This window comes from Ipomoea triloba, chromosome 13 (assembly GCF_003576645.1).
Source record: "Ipomoea triloba cultivar NCNSP0323 chromosome 13, ASM357664v1".
In the NCBI taxonomy this organism is placed as follows: Eukaryota; Viridiplantae; Streptophyta; class Magnoliopsida; order Solanales; family Convolvulaceae; genus Ipomoea; species Ipomoea triloba.
This window is the reverse complement of record NC_044928.1, coordinates 29,648,377-29,674,008: the sequence shown is the minus strand read 5'-3', so window position 1 is coordinate 29,674,008 and position 25,632 is coordinate 29,648,377. Positions and strand designations below refer to the sequence as shown.

At 34.1% G+C, this 25,632-nt stretch overlaps 2 pseudogenes; one reads left to right on the top strand and one right to left on the bottom strand.

Moving 5' to 3' along the window:
• The first annotated feature begins 1,919 nt into the window (after window positions 1–1,919).
• Window positions 1,920–12,657, top strand: LOC116001462 (annotated as a pseudogene).
• A 6,749-nt stretch (window positions 12,658–19,406) lies between these two features.
• LOC116001461 lies at window positions 19,407–20,709 on the bottom strand (annotated as a pseudogene).
• Window positions 20,710–25,632: the final 4,923 nt, after the last annotated feature.

Here is a 25,632-nt window from a genome sequence, read left to right as displayed (position 1 = left end):
TTTTTTTTTTTTTAATTTAATTTCTGAAATCTTNTTTTAATTTAATTTCTGAAATCTTTATCACTTTTTTCTGATCTATAACAAAAGTACAAAACTAATAATATATGGGTGTGTATATATAAGGGTATTGGTTACCACTTAATTACCATATATGGGTACTCCAGTGCTACTTGAACTAGACTACTCAACTCAAACTTGTGACGGATATATATATTCATCTCACCTATCCTTTTATTTAGGATGGAGACCAAAAGTAATCAATCTTTAATTTATACCATGGACCACGGTTTTTAGTGCGTTGTGAACCATGTGCATGTGAATGACTAGTACAATTAGTTAATTTTTGTTATAATTTTCAAAAAAAAAAAGTTAATCTTTGTAATTAATTTGTTAACATATATACATGTGCATTTGCTTGTTGTATCTCAATTCTCAATTAAAATTGGTAGGTACCTTGGTATTACAATCAACAATGTTTGGTTTAAACTAAGAGAAGAGAAGATATAGTGGGGCATTTTTAGAATAATTATACTATGACATTCATGTTTTCTAATGTATGTGATGGAGCGGGCATAGATTAATCAGTGGACCCGGACCATTACATTGAAGGAGAAAGACTCGGAACGCCTTGTAAATTTACCAATATATATTAACAATAATAATCGGCATTTTATATTAAAATTTTGAATTTTATTTTTTGTAATAAGTCAAGTCCAAAATATTAATGATTTGTTATCAATGTTTGCACATAATTAAAGGGAAAAAAAGTATATATATATTTGAAAACATATTTTCACTATACAAGAAATGTAATAAATCAATATATATAATTTATTAATATAAATAATTACACTACCATAATTTGTATTTCCATTATAACCTTATGATATGGACTCTTATTATTATTGTTGTATATATATGTATGAGACTTTTGTGCTTTGGCTAAAACGTACAAAACTTATTTTTGTTTCTGTGTTTGTTTTTGCTAAAAGTTTATAGTTTGTTATTGTTTTGCTTGCATTGTAGGTAAACTACTCCTTGCATTGTGCATAATAATTTTATTCTATACTATTTTTTAATAATATATGGGAAATATGTGTTTGGCTAAAACAAAACTTTTTTTTCTCAAAGTTTATAGTTTGTTATTTTTTGCTTGCGTGTAGGTAAACTCATTGCATTGTGCATAATAATTTTATTGAGTTAATACTCAAAATGTGCATAATAATTTTATTGAGTTAATTTTTTGCTTGAACTATGATTTGCTTAACTGTCGCATGACGAATCATATTCAGATTACATACACGCAATTAACATATTATGTATAGTAACTTCGATCAGCTAATAAATTATGTATATATTACCATGAAGATATTATGTATATCTACCTACTACAATTATCGAATATTAATGTTTATTGGATTAATAATATGATATTTAATTTTGAAAGTTATGGTGATGGAGTGTATAGTTTGAAGAGTACTTCACAGAAATTTCCTTTTTCTTCATTTATTTCTTTTCTCTTCCCTATTGAATTGCAATTCATATGGGGATGAGTGTGAATTGCGATTCAATAAAAGACTAAATAAAATTAGGAAATTGCAATTCGAGTAATCCGTTACAAGTCTAGGCCGGGTAGTCTAGTTCAAGTAGTAGTGGAGTACTCATATATGGTAAGTGGTAACCAATACCCATATATACACACACCCATATATTATTAGTTTTGTTTTTTGTTATAGATCAGAAAAAGTGATAAAAATTCCAGAAATTAATTAAATTAAAAAAAAAAAAAAGATTCCAACTAACTACACCAAGTTTAATTTTATATATCCGATTGAATTGTTTTGTTCCAAAACCCCCCAACAATATATTCAATTCGCTCTTGGGAAAAAAAAAAAAAAAAAGAAAAAAAAAGATCAGAGATGGAAAGATCGATATTAAATGGTTATATTATCTGCATGATCTTGGTGGTGGTGTTGGTGGATTGTAGCCCCCCTAACGATCCCATAAATTGTGCAAATAATTGCACCGTCACAAACACTTATGGCGCATTTCCCGACCGTGCTATCTGCCGGGCGGCGGAAGTTGTATACCCGAAGACGGAGGAGGAACTGGTGGCCATCGTCGCCGGTGCAACCAAGGAGAACCGGAAAATGAAAGTGGCCACTCGGTTCTCGCACAGCATTCCCAAGCTGGTGTGCCCGGACGGTGAAAATGGCTTACTTATCAGTACAAAATATTTGAATCGAACATTAAGGGTTGATAGCCGGAGTATGAGGATTACGGTGGAGAGTGGAGTTACGCTCCGGGAACTTATCAGCGAGGCGGCTAAGGTGGGGTTGGCGTTGCCATACTCACCGTATTGGTGGGGGTTGACAATCGGAGGGATGATGGGTACCGGAGCACATGGGAGCACACTATGGGTTTAGGGAGTGCGGTTCATGATCATGTGGTTCAGATTCGGATAGTAACTCCGGCGGAGCCGGAACAGGGTTACGTCACCCTCCGGCAACTCGGAGAAGGTGACCCGGAGATCAATGCAGCCAAGGTCTCCCTTGGCGTCCTTGGTGTGATTTCACAGGTAATGCATATATGTTCATAACTACTTTCTCAATTTACTGAAGTACAAAGAGTCAATACAGTCTTAGTACCACTAGACCACAAAGTCTTTGTTTTCTTTTTACAGCTTTTCTGTTTATGGTAATTAAGTAGCATTTTTCCCATAGTAACAAATGAATGAAAATGAAAAATTAAAGGTGACGCTGAAGCTGGAACCAATGTTCAAACGGTCAATCACGTACGTGGAGAAAGATGACACAACCCTGGGGGATGAAGCGGGCGTGTTTGGTTCCGAACACGAATTTGGAGACATGATATGGTTTCCAAGTGAGCGCAAAGTTATGTATAGGATTGATGATCGTGTCCCAACAAACGCGTCCGGGGATGGTCTCAATGATTTCATTGGGTTTCGGTCCACACTTTCGACCGGGATGTCGGCAACAAGAAGTGCAGGTTAGCTTAGAACCATGGTCTAATGATTGGGATGCTAGTAATCCAAGAATTTCTAACGTTTGCTCTTAGTATGTTCTGAATATGTATGTCCCCTTTTTTTTTTGTGCAGAGGAACGTCAAGAAGAAGGCAGTGATGCAAATGGAAAATGCACGAATGCAAAGATCATTAATTTGTTTTTAAAAGCAGCTGCATTTGGTTTGACAAACAATGGTACGTAATTATTGTTTGTGCAAATATCAATCTTATGTAGTTAGTCTAGTTGCGTTTGATTAATATTATTTTTGACCTAAACTAATTAACATAAATTAAAGGTGTGATCTTTACGGGGTACCCTGTGATCGGATACCAAAACCGACTGCAATCATCGGGGTCTTGTCTAGACAGCTTAGAGGATGGATTAATAACTGCGTGTCCCTGGGATCCCAGAATCCATGGTTTATTCTTTCACCAAACTACTTTCAGCATCACCCTATCTAAGGTGAAGGGGTTCATAGAAGACGTTCAAAAGTTGGTGAATTTACAGCCAAAATCTCTATGCGTTCTTGGACTCTACAATGGAATCCTCATGAGATACGTCACAGCTTCAAGCGCCTACCTGGGAAAGCAAGAAAACGCCATAGACTTCGCCATCACCTATTTCAGAAGCCATGACCCATTGGCTCCGAGGTTGTTCCAAGATGTCCTAGAAGAAATCGAGCAGCTGGCGGTTTTCAAGTATGGGGCCTTGCCACATTGGGGGAAGAACAGAAATGTGGCGTTTCTGGGGGCTGTTAAAAAGTATGCTAAGTCTGCTGATTTCTTGGAGGTGAAACAAAAGTATGATCCTGCCGGGCGTTTCTCCAGTGATTGGACCGACCAAGTTTTGGGTTTGAAACAAGGACTGGTTATCCTAAAGGAAGGTTGTGCCTCTGAAGGATTGTGTATCTGTTCAGAGGATTCTCATTGTGCTTCATCAAAAGGGTATTTCTGTGGAGTTGGAAAAGTGTATGAGAAAGCCAGAGTCTGTAGGTCTAGTACAGTTGGTTAATCTTTGTAATTAATTTGTTTCGATATATAGATGTTCGATCATTTGCCCGCTGTCCGTATATCAGTTCTCAATATATATATATATATAGTGGATTTTCAATAATTTGTTTCCGATGGGAAAGGTTTTCAATATATAAATAATAGACCTATTGACATTGTATTGCTTAAGCGAGCTTCAAAATGCTTATTAGCTTGTTTTTACATTATATTGATTTTTGGATTCACATTCTCTATGACTCTGTCACCATCACCCCTCACATGCATTGAGAGTCAGTCAGTAAATATAGGCCCTGAGGAGGACTGAGCAATCCTTAGGCCTTTCCCAATTGTAGCTTGTGAAAAGTCTTATTAAAATAGTAAAATATAATGGGTGTTGGAATTTTGGTTTGTTGTGCCCGTTGGCCTTTAGCTCCTAACCGTTGATTGATGAGTTGCAAGAAATGTATAAAGCTACTATAATATAGAAAATGGATAACAGAGAGAATGGAGACAAGGAGAAGGGAGATTCTTATTCATCTCATCATAGGACATATTACAAAGGGTATATATAATAACAACTATAACGGAAAGGAATAATGGAGACTTAAATATAATAGCCGTTACAACTGTTATATTACTACATAATAATGGCCACAAATACAATTATTTATAACACTCCCCCTTGGACATTATTAGACAATGATCTTGCCTCGTCAAAAACTTGCTAGGAAAACCCTGTGAGAAAAACCTAGACAATAAAAGAGTATATGGTACATGAATGATATATTCAAATACTTTCATGCCTCGTTAAAAACTTCACTAGGAAAACCACGTGGGAAAAACCTAATTGAAGAAAAGAGTACATGATATTTATAAACTCATATATAGTCCTGGTTGCCTCATTAAAACCTTACACTAAGAAAACCCAGTGGGAAAAAACTTAGTTAAGGGAAAAGAGTACAACCATAACTTGCTGCATTTAATCTTCAGGATTTACAAGAGTTGGTGGTCTTCTAGACCAATAATTTATATGTATGTTGTTGCTCCCCCTGAAGACAACAATTTTCCTGATTGCCTCGTTAAAAACCTTAACCTAAGAAAATCCGGTGGAAAAAACTTAGTTAAGGGAAAAAGAGTACAATCATAAGCCTTCAGGGCATTAGGAACTATAGTTGATTTCATTGTAAGGATAATGACAATCAAAATACGGTCATAGAACTTCTGGTTCAACAGTAGTGCTCCAATAGTAATAGACTTCAAGTCTCAAAATATCCTCAATATCAATTTTGAGTCTAAACGGTTCTTATCTTCTTCAAGAGATATAACCGTTAGTGTGATAAGTCAATCATATTTATCTATGTAAAAACTTTTCAATAATTTATTTACATATTTTAGACTGGTGTATATAATTTTCAAGGAAATACTTGATCTGCAGGTCGAGATAATATTTGATTTTCCAAGTCCTTTTATTTCTAAAATTCATTTTTAGAGCTAATACCATTAAGCTCTTTACGATGTTTATAATACCAACATAGGTTGTGCTGACGATTAGTAGCCCCTTAATAAGTACTAATGGTATATATTGATTTTCCTACTTCAGGAGGAAATTACTCAGTTAATTGCTTTACGATTTAAGTAAAGCCTTTGTACTTCAACAACAAACATGTTGTAATATTTATTTTGAGAATTATAAATTCATCAAGGGCTTCTCAAATAAACGTATCATTTTTAGTAATTCTATGATCATTTACAACTCAATAAAGGACACTTATGGTACATATTATTCCTTCGAAATGAGGGTAATAACTCCATTCGTAATTCTTTAAAGAATTCATAATGAAACATAATTCCTTCTTCAAAAGGAGAATTACTCAGTCAATTTATAATATGTGCTAAGGTTATATAAAGACCATTTCGTCCAATGACCTTATTTTCATATGGTCACGACGTTTATTAGCTGCATATCTAACTTTATTCTGCCATTTATCTTGTATAGCGGAACTTAATGTCATCGTTCATGGAATCATGGGAGATTTGATTAAATTAATCAAGGGTATCTGCGTGAACCCTGTGCTACAAAAACTCGCTATTATGTCACCTCATCATTTTTATTTCTCTTTCGTACAAACATCCATTTGGAACCAACAGGGTTAACATTCAATGGTGTGTTATAAAGAGAATATATTTTAGCGAGTCGAGCTATGTCTTAATTGCTCCTTTAAATATTAAATAATGAGGATGCATCTAGCACCTCACCTAGATCCAGTTTATTTAAATGAGCAATTATATAGACGTGTGTTGTCGACAACTATAATATATAATTTTCTCCCAAATTCATGATAATTTCTAAGTTAATCAGATCGTTGACATTTCCCAAATATTAAGATCTGATCGTTCCGCATCCCTAGTATTATATTTGTTTGGTGCACCTTACTAGGGTTTTCGTCTTCAGGACATAATTATTTTAAGACAAAAGTGACAATATTTCTTTACTAGATCTAGTATTATGTTTCATATCTTTTAAATCGATAGATCTCCTACACTTCTAGTGTCAAGGAGTATCGATTAAATGTATTTGGTCCTAATTTGGGGATTATATATGGGACCTAGTCACTCTTTTATTTGGCAGATATGTTTGATATCTTTCTGAATATTCCAATTCAGTCTTATTGGTATGTGGATTTGAAGATCTTTTCATTCATATGAAATTTCACGGCATTCTATATCAACTTGATCCTATCTCCCCCTAATGCCGAGAATCGATCTTCATGCAGTCAATGTATCCATTGTGTCTCTCGGAGGGGCGATATATGAGACAACAAATGGAGGTTGTAGAGGTGTATTACGGTGGAGGTGTAGTAATTTTGGACTGCATTGATAGAACCGCAGATGTGGGAAATGTGGATTTATAACCACGTACTAAGTGTAAGGGGGGGTAAGGATATGCAGTGTGCCGAAATTTAAGCAGCCTGAGTATTATATTTCCCCAGCAAGTATCTGGCACACTGGAGTTTTTGAAAAAAATAACTAACAAGAACGTTTGCTTTAGGCAAGGCATCTTGGTTGAATTATCATTGTTGTGACAAGCGCCTTTTACACCCACACTTGGAGCATACTTGTTGATGGGCCAAAGTTAGTAAGTTGGATTATAATTTTTCATAAGGGCAAATTAAGGTCTAGTAACAACATGTGTAACCTTACAAAACTATGTCGTCGTTTTGTGGTATGCAACCCTAAAAAATGGCCACAAATACAGCTGTAGCCGTTACAGCTGTTATATTACTACATAATAATGGCCACAAATACAATTATTTATAACAATGGGTTGATTTTTAACAAATATGAATGTTGGTGTTTTTGGAAGTTTTTTTTTTTTTTTACTGCAAAATATGTGTTTTGGCAGGTGGGCCCCACTGGGGGAAAAGTCATTGCGCCTCACATGCGTGAGGCCCAGTGAGTCAGTGACCGCGACCGGGTGCATAATTTATTTATTTTTAGTTGTGTAATTTGTTTTTTTTCCTCCACTTTCATTTTATCATTCTTAATCACACCTGCAAAATCTCCTAAAAAACCCACTAATATTGAGGAAGGCCTTATACTATGCACTGTAGATCCCCTTGTATGCAGGGCCGGATTTTAGGGCGTGCAAGATGTGCAACCGCACAAGGCCCCAATTTTGTGGGCCCCTAGTCCACCCTTGGCCCAATAGTTAGTATATGTATTTGTGATTATATTGGCTCAAAATTAAGTTTTCATGACTTGTCTAAATTCTACTATGTATTATTCAAAAAAAAATTCTACTCCGTAATATTCACACGAACCACTGTTCTTCAATTCACAATTTATTTATACTTTGATAGGGCCTCACTTATTTACCAGCACAGGGCCACGCAAATAAAAAAAACCGGCCCGGCTTGTATGTGTATGTGTCTTAATTTATGAGTTTTTGTGTTTTTGTGTTTTGAAATATTGTATAAATTCTGTATCCGAAACAAATTAATAATTGTATCTTCTTTTTTTTTTTTTAAGAACAAAGCTATCTTTCATTATTAGAAAACCAAGTGCTTACAACAAAAGGAGGAGCATCAAACCAATAAATACAACTAGACAAAGAACCAATCTCCCTAGCAATCAGATGTGCGACCTATACCTATGAACATAATTATGTACCAAAATCAATTTTGGGGTAAGATGTGTTAATTGCTCTTTTTTTCGGTTTTAGTCGCTCAATTGCTTTATTTTTTTGAGTTCAATGGTTTATTTGGGGTTATTTGAGTTGGATGGCCTAATTGCTTGTTTCTAAATAGTACGACGATTTATTTGTATTTTATCCCAAAATTTAATTACCAATTTGGTCCCTTGACTATAGCAAAATTATCAATTTGGTCCTAATTTAACGGATGTTTAACAGAAAAATAAACGGAGGACCAAATTGGTTAAATTTTTCAAAGTCGAGGGACTTAATTGGTCAAGAAAAATTGTTGAGGACCAAATTGGTAATTTCGCAATAGTCGATGGACCATTTTGGTAATAAACTCTTTTATGAATTACAATAATGTACATTATATGAGTTATACAAATGTATATTGTAGTGGATCACGTGAAAAAAAATTACGCTAAACAATGTCGTTTTTTAAACGTGATCCACACAACTGTCCATGCAATAACTAGTGCTCGCGCTTAGGACAAGACCAGACCGCAGATCCAACAAAGTATACCATGGATCAAGGTATACTTTGCATTGTTGACTTTTGTTAAAAATGACAATGAAATTATATTTTTGTAGTTAAACACATCTAAAAACATAATAAGTTTCAATCCAGGTTATTTCCCTAGTTTTTGTCCATTTTTTCTGTTAAATTTTTTTATATCTTATGCTATAAAAGTTGTACTACATAATTTTATGGACACAAATATCCATACCATGATAACTTCTGTTATCTTTTCACGTTATTATTACCAAGCGCATGCATACACAATATTTTTTCTTAGATTCTTTAATGGTAAGTTTGAATTCATTTAGATTTTACTTAAATGTTACCATAATTATATTTAGTAATTTATCGTTTCTATAATTCTTAGTTCAATAATATTAATACGAATTCTACAATTATAAATAAATAAATATACACACTACTATTTTAAAAAAAAAATATTTTAATATAACTAAGATTTTAAAATTGAGCATTAATATTAGGCATATATCTTTGCGCATCGTTCATATAAAATGCTAGTTATATACATATAAATAAACTGAAGGTATGTAATATATTAATTGTAATAGATAGATAATTTATTAAATATACATATCTATCTACATCTACATACAATCTTAATAAGAACCAATAAAGTTAGGGCTCTAACGGGAAGAAGAAAATGTTGGTAGTAATTATTTACTTAAATGAATGGTTCATATTATTTTGATTATGTGTGTGATACATGGATAATAATAAAATTTTATTATATGTGTACGTACGGATAATTTACTAGTATATATATATTTATTTATTTATTTATTATGTGTCTATCTTCCTCCTTTTGAAATTTGAACCCATCTTTTAAGGCATTTTGCAGGCTTGCAACTGTCAATTAAGTGAATGTAAAAGGAACAAACAAAGTCAATAATTCATTTAAAGTAATTACTTATTATATTTCTAATTTAAGACTCTATTCCGTGAATTATTTTCGATAATCATTAATTATGTTTACGTTTTCTACAAAAATGACTCTTAATATTTATTATATTGTTCCCAAATCCCAAGCCTGAGAGTCCTCCATGTCTTGACCGAGGATATAAATCATGGTAACTTATCATCTGAACATAGAAGTTAGACATTTGTTTACCCATATTTATATGGAAGTTATATAGTGTTTTACCCGTGCAATGTACGAGAAATTTATGTTATAATGAATTATTTAATTAAAAAAATTTAAAAATAAAATATATTAAAATGTATAATATAATAATATATTTAATCAGATTTCCTATATATTTGGTAGTAAGGTATGTATTTTTGCAGCATACAAACCTAAAGTTAAAATTTTATATAGTTAATATAGTCTATAATAATGTACATATTTAGATACATTTACAATTGATTATATAATTAAATTGATTATTCATATGGTTTTATATAAGCTCGGTATATAGTGTCAACAACACATCATATACTCCCTAATAAATATTAAGTAGTCATTTTTGTAAATAATAAGTAATAATAAAATATCAGAAAATGAATGCATTGACTCTTAAATTAGAAATATAAAAAATATTTACATTAAATGAGTTGGATGTTGACTTTCACATTCACTTGCCAACTGCAGTATGCCCATCTTTCTTTATAAATATGGATTCAAACTTCAAATACTACAGATCGAGTCATCTATGGAGTCTCGTTATTTTGCTATCGTCTCTCTACTTGTTTTCATCCTCAACGCCGCCTCAATTTCTGTCTCCTCCACCACCTTCACCGTCCAGATCCAAAACCTAATGGCTGGTAATGATACATTGTTTGCAGGCTGCGACTTAAACGGCCGCAGTCTCCCCAAGCAGGAAATCAAAATTGCAGAAAAAGGCAACTTCACCGTGCGCCTTAGAGACGAGGAGGACCTTGAGATCATGACGTGTGAATTGCGATCCCGAGATGATAAACGTAAACATGGGAGTTTCGTGATGTTCGACAACCTAAATTGGAACGTGTCTGCTTACTGTGCTCCCGATTCTGTGTGCCGATGGGGAGTTGTTCCAGAAGGGTTATGCCTTGTAGCTCCTTTCTGTTTTGTCAATTATTATTGGCCATAATATAATCTACTACTCTGATTTGCGACCTAATATTCACTTTTCTTAATATAATAATGCTTCAATAACTTTTTTATTTTTGATTACATTGTTCAAAATAGAGGAGTAAAATGATAATGTGTATCTTTTTTTCTCCCTTAATTTTGATTTCATTCACCCAAAAAAATTATTTTTCTCCCTTATTTTTTATTTCATTGATTTCAATAACTAGTAAGATAACAAGAGTAGATGGTGGGGGTGGTGGGTGGGTGGTGGATGTTGGTAAGGCCGTAAGGGATGTTGGTGGTGGGGTAGTGAGTGGTAGTGGCGGTGGTGGGTGGTGGGTGGTGGATGGTGGTGGTGGGAGTGATTGGCTGTTCCAGTACTGCAAACGGAAAATGACTTCCCAAGAAAATCACATCTATTCTTCATTGATCACATCTCTATTTTTCATGACTATCATTTTACCCCTTTAGCCAAACATTGAAAACCTGTAAAATGATTTTCAAAAATCATTTTCTAGGTTTTCAAACACACCCTTAATCGTGTTCGTGTTTCATGTTTATGGGGAGACAAATATATGTGATGATTTACTTGCTATTTATATTGACTCCTCTAACTTAAGACTGAAAACTGGAGAGAATCCATCATATAGTATTCAGCCTATTTTAATTTGGTTGCTGATTGTGTTGAAATGACACATTATATTAAGATTTATTGAATTATTTGTAATGTTTAAAAAAATAATACACTAGTATAAAATTGTAAATATTTGAACAAGAATCCGTAACAGTTTCTAAAAAAAACAGTGGTAGTTTGAAAAAAAAAAACAAAAAAAAAAAAAAAACTCAAAATTTCCGCAATCGTTCCACCTAAAATATAATGATCATGGAAACTCATTTTTTTTCTAAATCAATTCGTGGCTAGATCACAGAGCGTTTGGTTGGGTGGAGAGATTTAGGGAGAAAATGAATTGTAATTCCGTGATAAAGAAATAAAGTGGAATTTAAACTAAATTGTTTGGTAGAAAGGAATAGAATGATTGAGAATTGAGAGAGAAAAGGTGAATAAAGATTAAAATGTCCTTACAAAATATTAATAATATAATAATAATGAGGGTAAAATGATTATTTATTATAGATGCAGGTGTTATCTTTACGGGGTACCTGTGATCGGATACCAAAACCGACTGCAACCATCGGGGTCTTGTTTAGACAGCTTGGAGGATGGATTAATCACTGCATGTCCCTGGGATCCCAGAATCCAATTAGGTTTATTTTTTCACCAAACTACATTCAGCATCACCCTATCTAAGGTGAAGGGGTTCATAGAAGACGTCCAAAAGTTGGTGAATTTACACCCAAAATCCCTATATGTTCTTGGACTCTACAATGGCATCCTCATGAGATACGTCACAGCTTCAAGCGCCTACCTGGGAAAGCAAGAGAAAGCCATAGACTTCGACATAACCTATTTCAGAAGCGAGGATCCATTGGCTCCGAGGTTGTTCCAAGATGTTCTAGAAGAAATCGAGCAGATGGCGGTTTTCAAGTATGGCGCCCTGCCACATTGGGGGAAGAACAGAAATGTGGCATTTCTGGGGGCTGTCAAGAAATATGCTAAGTCTGCTGATTTCTTGGAGGTGAAACAAAAGTATGATCCAGCCGGGCTTTTCTCCAGTGATTGGACCGACAAAGTTTTGGGTTTGAAAGAAGGATTGGTTATCCTAAAGGAAGGTTGTGCCTCTGAAGGATTGTGTATCTGTTCACAGGATTCTCATTGTGCTCCATCCAAAGGCTATTTTTGTAGAGTTGGAAAAGTATATGAGAAAGCCAGAGTCTGTTCTAAGACTGGATCTAGTTAACTATTATTTGTTAATCTTTTCCAACTCTACTTTCAAACAATATATACCTTTCCAATTCTAGCTAATAATTAAGTGAAGGCCAGGATTGTGTAATTTGTTTCCATGCGAATATCGATGTAACTCAATTATCAATATGATATATTGGAGCCCAAGCCCAATTTAGCCTTGAGAGTTGAGTCCAAAGGTGGAGTCGTTAGGGGTGGGAATAGGCAATGCCCCTTCTAGGGGCCTATGGCCCGGTCTAATTAAAGTCTAGGTATGCTTAGCTCAAGCTTTGAATAATTTCAAAAGCCTATTAAACTAAACAGATCGGACCTATATATATCAGGTTCGGCCTTTGAGCCTATAAGCCTGGCATATATATATATATATGTGTGTGTGTATTCTATTTTATACCTAATATATATTTTTATATTTATAATACAATCGCAAGTATATATAATTACCAAACTCTAACCCTCCATCTCTAAAATCTCATTCTAAATTATGATTCAACTATAAACATTGCTACTAATCATGTATGTATTCTTATTGTTTATTTTTTTTATTAACTGTTTTTATTGTTATAATATTTAATTAAATATCGCAACTTAATTATGTGAGTTGATTGTTTATTATTTATGATATTATATAGGATAACAAATAATAATTGTTTTGTAATTTTTTTTACATGTATACTTTAAAGGGCTTTAAAATGGGGACTTAAATAGGCTCAAAGCCTATTTATAATCTATTTTGAAGCTTTTTAAAAGCCATGTTAAATAGGCTTTTAAGAAGGCTTCACATCAACTCTAGGCTCAGACTTGAACCTAAAAAAAAGTCTATATGCCGGCTCAGGCTCTAGATTTCCATAACAAGTCCAGTTCTAAATTTCTAAAACTCGTCTCGACCTAGTCTATTTCCACCCCTAGGTGGAGGTAGCAAGTGAATGAGAAAAGAAAAGAAAAACAAATTAAAGAGCCTATTCAATGCATTATTATTACATATAAAGTAAATATTTATTATATTTCTAATTCAAGAGCCTATTCAATAGCAGTAGGTTATGGCCAAAGATGGAGCACAGAACAGTTCAAAGCAAAGCATGAACTAGGCATATCCCTTGTGGAACAACTTTCCACTGGCATAAAGAATGAGGATCACAGTAAGAAGAGACGTCCCAATTTAGGGCGTCGAACATGACGAAACAACCATGTTTATCTCCGGATCGCAGGTCACACGTCATGGTCTCAACGTCTGTGGATCCGAGGTGCACGGTGAAGTTGGCTTCTTGTCCACGTTTGAGTTCCTTCTTGGGGAGACTGCGGCCGTTTAAGTCGCAGCCTGCGAACAATGGATCATCCATTAAGCTTTCGATCTGGACGATGAAGGTGGAGGGGACAGAAATGGGTGTCGGAATCGAAAATGAGGCGTTGAGGATGCAGAGAAGAAGAGAGATGCATATGGCAACGTAACGATACTCCATTATCACTGCCAAATTTTTTTGCTCTTCCTCTGTTTGAACTTTGAACCCACATTTATAAGCCCAAAAAAAAAGGGCATAATGCAGTTAATTGGCTAGTGAATGTGAAAGGAAAAACATAGTCAATAATTCATTTAAAGTAAAGATTTATTATATTTCTAAACTAAGAGTCAAATGTGCGTTACTTTTTTCTGATATTCATTAATAAAGAATTAAAATTAAAATGGAATAAAAAATAAGGGAGAAAATTCAAATATAATAATTAATGAATATCAGAAAAAATAATGCATTTATTAACTCTTAAATTAGAGGAGTTAATATCTGATCATCACTCAACTATTAAGATTTCACCACTTTATTATTTTTTTTAGTACTACGGACTCTGTTACAATGTAGTATCTGTTCATAGCTACTTTCTCAACCTACTGAAGCACTTTATTTAGTCCTCAACTTTTAAACTTACTCAATTTCATCCCAATTTCAATTGACGACCAAAATGCTCTTATATTTAACGATATTTAAACTGTTTTGTTGATAGATAGATGACGAGAAATGGTCATGCCACAATAATATTATGACTAAAAGTGAATGTTCTGAAAGAAAAAAAATGAACTGATACCTATAAATTTACTATAAAAATGGAATTATATGTGTGTAATGTTTGATGCTATGTTCAAATAAATAAATAAATGGATCACCGGAAGCTTTAAGAGAAGTGAATATTAGGTTAGGTAGCAGAGTAGTACATTATATTATTACCAATTACCAATAATAGGTCTTAAAACAGAAAGGAGCTGCAAGGCATATCGCCGGTGGAACAACTCCCCATCGGCACACAGAATCGGGGGCACAGTAAGCAGACACGTTCCAATTTAGGTTGTCGAACAACACGAAACTCCCATGTTTTTGTTTATTGTCTCGGGATCGCAGGTCACACGTCATGGTCTCAAGCTCCTCCTCGTCTCTAAGGTGCACGGTGAAGTTGCCTGCTTTTCCATTTTTGATTTCCTGCTTGGGGAGACTGCGGCCGTTTAATAAGTTGCAGCCTGCAAACAATGTATCATCACCGTCCATTAGGTTTTGGATCTGGACGGTGAAGGAGACTGAAGTGACTGCCGGAATCGAAATCGAGGCGTTGAGGATGAAGAAGACAAGTAGAGAGATGATAGCAAAATAACCAGACTCCATGATCTAATGTCTAGCTTCCTCGATCTGCTGTTTGAACCCATATTTATAAGCCAAAAAAAAAAAAAGAGATGGGGATACTGCCGTTGGCAAGTGAATGTGAAAGCAAAAACAAGGTCAACAATTCATTTAAAGTAAATATTTTTTATATTTCTAATTTAAGAGTCAATGCACTATTGAAAATTTTAATAATATATTATTACATTGTATATTTTAATATATTTTATTTTTAAATTTTTAATTAAATAATTTATGATAACATAAATATTTCAGCTTACCATAATTTACATCTCTGTCGGGTTAAGGCTTAAAGGACTCGAGGTTGGGGATTCAAGTCAAAACTTTTTGGGAACAATATAATAAATATTGGCAAAAACTTGTGTGAGACCGTCTCACCATGAGACGGGTCGGGTCGAGTTGGGTCAAGATGCAAATGTACCACTTATATGCACAAATGTCATACTTATATACTCAAATGTAATACTTATTAGGAATAAAATTTTTGTTACGGTTAAATGTAATACTTTTAAGGGAAAATACAATACTTTTACATTTTGATTTAAAAGTATTATATTTGCCCTTATAAGTAAGGGGCACTTGTCAACATTACTTATTATGAAAAATGTATTACTTTTTCTCTTATAAGTAACAAAAATTGTATTCTTGATTAGTGTTATATTTGAGCATATAAGTATGGCATTTGCACATATAAGTACGACATTTGCATGGTGTTTTGACCCGACCCGACCAGTCTCACGAATAAGGATCCGTGAGACGGTCTCACACAAGTGTGACCCATAAATATTAAGGAGTCATTTTTGTAGAAAACGTAAGCATAATTAATGATTATCGAAAACTAGTTTTATACGCGCATTGCGCGAATGGGTTAATGCCCAATGTTTATATTAGGAGAAGTTTATACATGGGTAATTGAATGTCGAATTTTTTTTATTTAAATATCTAACTCAAAGTATATGAATCCAAGATAATATAGAAAATTCATTATAATTATTACTAAAATAAATGTTTGCAACCTTATAAAATCGATAGTCTAAATATTTGGTCTAAAAATGATAGTCTAAATAAATATTACTTTTAATTTGAATTTTTCTAAGTGGTTCTTAATTCTCCTTTGAATAACATTGTCACTGTCTTCATCTTTACTATTTGTTCTCTTCTTTTTTGTTGGTAGTGTGTTATTTGCAATTCAGATATTGTTGGTAGCATAGATGACAACGTCATGCAATGAGATTATGATATAGGAGCTATGAACTTTCCTTTAGGTGTTCTGCTTGGTGTTCATTTGGTTCAACTATTATTGTTGAATGAGTTATTGTGGATAAAGAAATCTCTAGTATTATTGTTGAATGAGTTATTGTGGATAAAGAAATCTCTAGTTTAAGAAAAAAAAGATTAAATAAATTAATAAAAATTTGAAATTTTAAAATATTATTTATTCCAAAGATATTAAAAGGTAATTTCTCTAAAATATTATTTATTCCAAAGATATTAAAAGGTAATTTCTCGCTTCAATTTGCTGGGTAATAGGTTATTTGAGTACTTTCATTGCCAACAAATCCCCCAAGTAATTAATATGATTGGTTTCAAACTATTCTTTTTTATTTTTTTATGGTATTAAAGAAATACATATGTATCATTTTTTTGTGTAACTACTAATTTATTTAATTCAATAAGAGTAAAATAGAGTGATTCCGCTTCAATTTGTTGGGTTATTATTTGAGTACTCTCTTTGTCAACTAATCCCTAAGTAGTTAATATAATTAGCTTCAAATTATTTTAACTTTTTTTTTCATAGTATTAATAAAATACTTGGTAAATAAATATATAACATTATTTTGTACTATAACTTTGATATTTAATTACAAGATATTGTAAAAATAAGATAATGAACAATGTAATGAATATCAATTGATAAATTTGAATGTAAAGAATTTTTGCATGAGAGAAAATAAAGACAATTATTTAATTTAATTTTTTTCTCTTATTTAATTTAATTTTTTGATAATNTTTTTTTTCATAGTATTAATAAAATACTTGGTAAATAAATATATAACATTATTTTGTACTATAACTTTGATATTTAATTACAAGATATTGTAAAAATAAGATAATGGACAATGTAATGAATATCAATTGATAAATTTGAATGTAAAGAATCTTTGCATGAGAGAAAATAAAGACAATATAACTAATGAAATTATTTCTCTTATTTAATTTAATTTTTTGATAATGAATAATTTTTTCAAATAAAGGTATTGTAGACACATAATTCTAAATTAAAAAATACATATGTATCATTTTTTGTTGTAGCTACTAATTTATTTAATTTAATAAGAGTAAAATAGAGTGAGAAACTTAATTATGTCAAATTTGATTGAGATGAGGTTTGAACCTAAGACCTTTCTTATGGAAATTAATAGGTAAGTTAAAAGTTAACGGAATATTAACGGAGAAGATAATATTTAACGGAAAACTTAACGGATAATCATAAAAGTAAGGTTAAATTAGGTAATCTCTATTAATAATATTAATCTGAATTATCTTAACCATCTATTTGATTAAATAATTCATCTGAACCATCCATTTGATTAAATAATTTGACCGCCATTTTTTCTACCCATTTTAGGCCTAACTCTCTTTGGCTCTTATTAGTATAGTAGATAATGCACGGAATGGTCTTAAATTATAAATATAATAAGTAATTACTTTAAATGAATTATTGACTTTGTTTGTTCCTTTTATATTCACTTAATTGCCAGCTGCAGGCCTACAAAATGCCTTAAAATATGGGTTCAGATTTCAAAATTAATGAATATCAGAAAAAATAATACGTAGTATAATGCATTTATTGACTCTTAAATTATAAATATAATAAATCTAATCTTTAAATGAATTGTTTTGATTTTGTTTTTCCTTTCACATTCTATTGCCAACTGCATTATGCCCATTTTTTTTTGGGCTTATAAATGTGTGTTCAAAGTTGAAACAGATGAAGAGCAAAAAAATTTCCCAGTCATCATGGAGTATCGTTACGTTGCCATATCCATCTCTCTTCTTCTCTGCATCCTCAACGCCTCATTTTCGATTCCGACACCCACTTCTGTCTTCATCGTCCAGATCCAAAACTTAATGTATGATCCATTGTTCGCAGGCTGCCACTTAAACGGCCGCAGTCTCCCCGAGAAGAAACTCAAAATTGGGAAACAAGCCAACTTCACCGTGCACCTCGGATCCACAGAAATTGAGACCATGACGTGTGACCTGCGATCCGGAGAGTATCATGGGAGTTTCCTCATGTTCGACTCCCTAAATTGGAATGTCTCTTCTTACTGCGATCCTGATTCTTTATGCCAATGGAAAGTTGTTCCAGAAGGGATATGCCTAGCTCATGCTTTGAACTGTTCTGTGCTCCATTTTTGGCCAAAACCTACTGCTAAATGCTAATCTTCACTTTTTATGTCCAGAGATTGTACAATAATTATGTTGCCTGCTCTCATTTGCTCATAATTTAAACCCGTGTTTAATTAATAAGGCTTGACTGAAATTATTTTCAATTCAATTTTTTTGATAGTATTAGGTTGAGTATCAGTATATAAAATGATAGTTGCAACTAATGTGATGTTTGTGGGGAGGAGGGGGGCAACTCCTTCACAAGACCAGGATGGTCCAATATTGATTGGAATAGTTTTATTTCGGGGCATACTTGGGCCAAACTCGAATTAGCTTAGGAGTTTTTGTTATTTTTAATTTTTGGCGGATGTCAAATTATTTCTGTGGACTCGAATTTGCAAGGTGGACATAGGCCTGAAAATACTTAATTTATATATTGAATGCTCATAATTTACATATTCAGTATGTAAATTGTCTATTTTAGACCTGAATTTACATTACAAGATGGACTCGAGTCCATGGTATAAATGCTGAATTGGGATTTGCTCAAATGTTATATCGTTGACTAGGGTTCACTGAATGCACGAAGGACCATGTTAAGGTTGTGTTCTAGCTTGTTGTTAATGTATGTACTTTTATTTAATAAATTTTGTACTTATTATTACAATTAACATATTATTTACCTTAAGATTAATTAACTAGATCCAGTCTTGAAACAGACTCTGGCTTTCTTATATACTTTCCCAACTCCACAGAAATATCCTTTTGATGGAGCACAATGAGAATCCTCAGAACAGATACACAATCCTTCAGAGGCACAACCTTCCTTTAGGATGACCAGTCCTTGTTTCAAACCCAAAACTTTGTCGGTCCAATCACTGGAGAAAAGCCCAGCAGGATCATACTTTTGTTTCACCTCCAAGAAATCAGCAAACTTAGCATACTTTTTAACAGCCCCCAGAAACGCCACATTTCTGTTCTTCCCCCAATGTGGCAAAGCGCCATACTTGAAAACCGCGAGCTGCTCGATTTCTTCTAGAACAGCCTCGGAGCCAATGGGTCCTGGCTTCTGAAATATGTGATGTCGAAATCTATGGCGTTTTCTTGTTTTCCCAGGTAGGCACTTGAAGCCGTGACGTATCTCATGAGGATGCCATTGTAGAGTCCAAGAACGCATAGGGATTTTGGCTGTAAATTCACTAACTTTTGAACGTCTTCTATGAATCCCTTCACCTTAGATAGGGTGATGCTGAAAGTAGTTTGGTGAAAAAATAAACCGTGGATTCTGGGATCCCAGGGACAAGAAGTTATTAATCCATCCTTCAAACTGTCTAGACAAGATCCGGATGATTGCAGTCGGTTTTGTTATCCGATCACAGGGTACCCCGTAAAGATAACACCTGTTTGTATATATGTATGTTTAATTTACATAAAAAATAAAAAAAAAAACAAACAATAATCAAACTCAATTGGATCGGAATGAACACACAAGATTATTGATTATTACCATTGTTTGTCAACCCAAATGCATCTGCTTTTAAGAATGCACTAATGATATTTGCACTTGTGCATTTTCCATTAGCATCACTGCTTGCTTCCTGAATTTCCTCTGCACAAAAAGTGGGCAATTCATCAAACGTTAGAACGAAAGTCTTGAATTATATTACTAGCTAATTAATCGCCAGTATAGTAGCAAGTTTTAAGCTAATAACCTAACCTGCTCTTCTTGTGGCGGCCATTAAAGCCGAAAGTGTGGACCGAAACCCAATGAAATCATTGAGACCATCACCGGATGCGTTTGTTGGGACACGATCGTCAATCCTATACATAACTTTGCGCTCACTTGGAAACCATATCATGTCTCCAAATTCGTGTTGGGTACCAAACACGCCTGCTTCATCCCCCAGGGTTGTGTCATCTTTCTCCACGTACGTGATGGACCGTTTGAACATTGGTTCCAGCTTCAGCGTCACCTTTAATTTTTCATTTCCATTCATTTGTTACTAGGGGAAAAATGCTACTTACCATATACAGAAAAAAGTTGTAAACAGAAAACAAAAATAACAACTGGTGTCAAGACCTTCTGGTCCAGTAACACCAAGTTACACTCTCATTCAAGAGGTTGAGAAAGTAATTATTAATTTATCGGATCCTGAGGGGGGCTACAATCCACCAACACCACCACCAAGATCATGCAGATAATATAACCATTTAATATCGATCTGATACGCATCAAAGGAAAGAAATAATCGGTGGCTTAATTAGTGAATGGTCTAAAAGGAATGCCTGATATGTACTTAAAGGATAATTGACTAATTATTAGTATAAGGAAATTATGTATATTAGAATATATCATTACCTTGTATAGTTAGAATAATTTTAGTAGCTTAATTGTTATAGGTGTTAGTAATTTAGTATAAATAGGTCCATTGTATATGAATATGAGGAACCACTCAAGAGAAATATATTGTTATTATTCATGTTCTTCTTCTTTATTCTTCTTGGAGCTCTCACACGCTCGAAGTGTGAAATTGGAGTTTACCGTAACTCGAAATACGGTTAGAAGTTAAAAGCCTGCTCGAAAGGGTTCCATCCGTTATGGTCCTATCTAGGGTCGTATCACGATCTTTCCATCTCTGATCTCTTTTTTTTTTTTCCCAAGAGCGAATTGAATATATTGTTGGGGGGTTTTGGAACGAAACAATTCAATCGAATATATATATTTTTTTGAACGTGGTAAGTGCTAACGTATAAAATTAAACTTGGTGTATTTAGTTGGAATTTTTTTAAAATTTAATTTCTGAAATTTTTATCACTTTTTCTGATTTATAACAAAAAACAAAACTAATAATATATGTGGGTGTGTGTATATATGGGTATTGGTTACCACTTACCAGATATGGGTACTCCAATGCTACTTGAACTAGATTACCCGGCCTAGACTTATAACGGATTACACAGATATATATATTCGTCTCACCTATTCTTTTATTTAGGTTGGGGACCAAAAATAATCAATTCATATACTTTAAAAGTATTAATAATTGTGTTTTAGGATATCAATTTCTATGTTTTATGTTGTGAAATTATGTGCTTATGAACACAAATTATGTACTTAAATCATATTTGAAAAATAAGTAAATATAAAATTTGTCTATGTGTCTTGTGTTGTAATTTTTGTATTTTATGTTATGAAATTCTGTACCTTAATTACGTGCATGAATCATGTACCTTGTCATTTCAATCCAAGGTCCATTTATAATGCTATATGTGCCTAGTCCATGATATAAATGGCCAATCCCACTCATAACAAACTAACCTAACCAATTTAACTTCAGTAATATTTGGGCATATTTTTCTGTAATCTAACGTGATGGAAAATGCATGCCCTTTTTGACAAAATAAAACTTAAGTTGTATGTACATATGAGTAATGATCGATCTTGTTACCCAGCCGGCCAGTTCATTGAAGCACAAAGAGTCAATACTACCCGATCTTGTTACCCTGTCGGTCAGTTTATTAAAGCACAAAGAGTCAATACCGCTCTCATGACATTTCATATGAGAGAATCACTACATGGCTACCTGCCATCTGAGCATAGACTTAAACCTTAATTAGGAGTAAACAAACAAAAAATAACATTTTTTTTTATTATAACCAAATGATAAGAGACCACATAATTGTATGTCAAGTAATCAAGATTGCCAATAATAAGCCACATTACAGTTAGAAACATCATCGCCAAGGCATAGCCCTCCCGAAACAACCATCCATCGACACACGAAATCAGGAGCACAGAAAGCCGACACGTTCCACTCCAGGCTGTCGAACAACGCGAACCTGCCGTGCTTATCTCCGGCCAACAGGTTACACGTCAGCGTCCGGTAGTCCTGGTCGTGTCTGAGGTTCACGGTGAAGTTGCCATGTTTTAGAGATCGGATTGACTGCCGGGGGAACCGCCGGCCGTCTAAGTCGCAGGCTGCCAGCAATTCGTTTCGGATTATGCTCTCGATCTCGACGGTGAAAGTGGCGGCGGAAGCGGCCGCCGGAATCCAAAACGACGCGTTAAGGATGAAGACCAGTAGAGAGAGGGCAAAATAGCCAGATTCCATGGTTTCTAATCTTCTTCTTTTCAAATTTCAATCAATATTTAAATAAATATTATAAATAATAAAGGTGCTTGAGTATTTTCGAAATTGGCAAGTGCTTATGTGGAAAAGGGAAAAAATCAATACAATTAAAGTAAAGATTTATTTCTAATATGAAAATAATTAAAGTTCAAAAAATTAATGCTCAACAAACAACAACCAATTAATTAATTTCCTATACTAGTCCGGTATTTTTATTTTTTTTATTTTTTCCTATTAATAAAATTAATATTTTGACCCGTGCAATGCACGAAATAGATTTCTTATAACTGCATTTTATACAAAAGAAAATAGATGCGTAAGCTATTAGAAAAATAAACTTGCTCACCATTAAATTTTAAATAAATTTGATTAAATGCCGAAGAACCAATCATTGTTTGCAATATGGACTTATTTTCTAAAATAAAAATCAGTATTTAAACGATTTCCATAAAATGATTTATATTTTAAAAACATAACTATAAATGCATGAGAGCAAATAATTGTGGTACAACATCTAGACAATGGTCAACGTTATATTAACGGTACATTAAGTCCAATAATAACTGATAAGACAGTCAAAAGCAGACATCACAAAAAGACAGATCCCTTCGGAAACAACTTTCCACCGGCAAACGGCGCCGGGAGCACAGTAAGAGGAAACGTTCCACTTCCGGCTGTCGAACATCACGAACTTCCCATGTTTATCTCCGGATCGCAGGTCGCACGTCATGGTCTTCGCGTCGTCCTTGTCGTCTCTGAGGTGGACGGTGAAGTTAGCTTGTTTGAGAATTTTGATTTTGTGGGTGGGGAGACTGCGGCCGTTTATGTCGCAGGTTGCCACCAATGTTTCGGGCATTATGCTTTCGATCTGGACGGTGTAGGTGGCCACCGGAGTGGCTGCCGGAGCCGAAAACGCGGCGGCGGTGAGGATGAAGAAGAAGAGTAGAGAGATGGCAAGACGAGGAGACCTCATTTTGGGGAGTGTATAGTAGCTTAGCTTCTTGATTTTGAATTCGGAATAAAATGCCAAAAGAAGAAATGGGCATCTTGCAGCTGGCAATTTGATTAAATTGTGTACTGCTTTTAACATTTTTTTTTTCCATATCTCATCCGACATTCCGTCACGGGAGTCAATGCCTACATAATTTAATTTTTATACGTTTGAACCAAAATTGTGTCGAATTTTAATTATATTAATCCATTCGATATTGTTCTCTTAGCGGTATTGTTGTATATACACAAGTTCTAACTCTTTCAAAACTCTTTAATATGAATATGTTGATGGAAAAAGTAATAGGACCCAAGCAATCGGCCGACGACTCTAGAGTGGTCTATTGGCTAGCGTATCTAAGAGAGTGCTTGGCACTAGACCCTTGGGCTAGGTAGTGAATTAGCTTCTAATAAAGGCTTCCATGCATATATTGAAGGTGAATGCTTAGCAAATTCGGAGGCATTATCGAGATTCATGGAGATTTATTGCCTTCATGAAATATGTGAAATACTTTTCTTTTCATAAATTAAGAAGGTATTGTATTATTTTAAGTAGCTTGTTAGCACCAAATCCAAATCCAGGTAGTGATTGATCAGAGATTTTGGGGGATTGGGATTTATTACAGAAATTCATTTTCTTATTTGGTTAAGTGTCTTTTGTATAAAACCCTAAAAAATGGTAAGAAAATGGTTTTTTTTTTTTTTGAGCTTACGACAATAAAAGTGTTTTTGCTTTGGTTCTCGTGTTTTAACTTCTTCGTTGCTCTTTCTTAAATCCGACAAATAGTGTTAGTTGGACGGCGACCATCCAAAGATCATAAAAATCAATAATGGTATAACTAATAGAGTCAAAAGTTAGTTAGATTAGCCTACGACAGTCCAAAAATCGTAAAACACTAAAACCAACAAGGGTGTAACAAATTGAGCCAAGTTTTAGTTAGATTAATCCATTCGACCACATTTCAGGAAAAAAAAAAAACAATCAACAATAGTTCTTTTAGTGTCATTGATATACACAACTACACAAGTTTGAACTCTCCCAAAAACATTGCCATAACATTCATGTTATTACATTTCCGTAGTATTCAATTATTATTTCAACCATTTTTTTTCAAGAATCACAAAGAAAGTAGGACAGTTAGAAACGGTTTGGGTTGAATGACCGAGTCATCATATACAAGAAACGGTTTGGATTGTACATACTCTGTTGAGATTTCATCATCCTCCAAATCCTGACTATATAAAAACGTCTTTAAACTGCAGTAATTTTCTTTCCTTTCACCACGCCTAAGATTTCTTTTAATTTCTCGCCGTTCTTCATCATCCGTCGCCAAAACTTCCCGGCGGTAAATCAAATTTCTAACCCGTAATGTCTTTGATGGATAACATGGTGGTGGATCCTATAAAGAACGCGTACGATGATCTTGTGAATGCAGCCACGGCGGTGCTGGAGGCGAAGCAGAGCTGCAAAGGGAAAAACACGGCGGCGCCGGAAGTCGACGCCGCGCTGGAGAAGTTCCGGGAGCGTTGGGATGTTTTCCAGTGCGTCTGCGACGGAGCGCAAGAATTGGTCGAATGTGTCAGGAGTAGTATGGGGTGTAACCCGTCGCTGATCGATGAATCCGGGCAAAATGTCGCCGGAAGATTGGAACATGTTCTCTCCGCCGGCCCGTCGGATTTCCAGACCGGTTTGGTTCAAGCAGATGAACAAACAGCCAAGGATTGATGTCTGGTTTTTTGTGTTTTAGATTGGATTCATTGCCCACGCGTGCCAATAAATACAATACTTTTTTTAGTAAC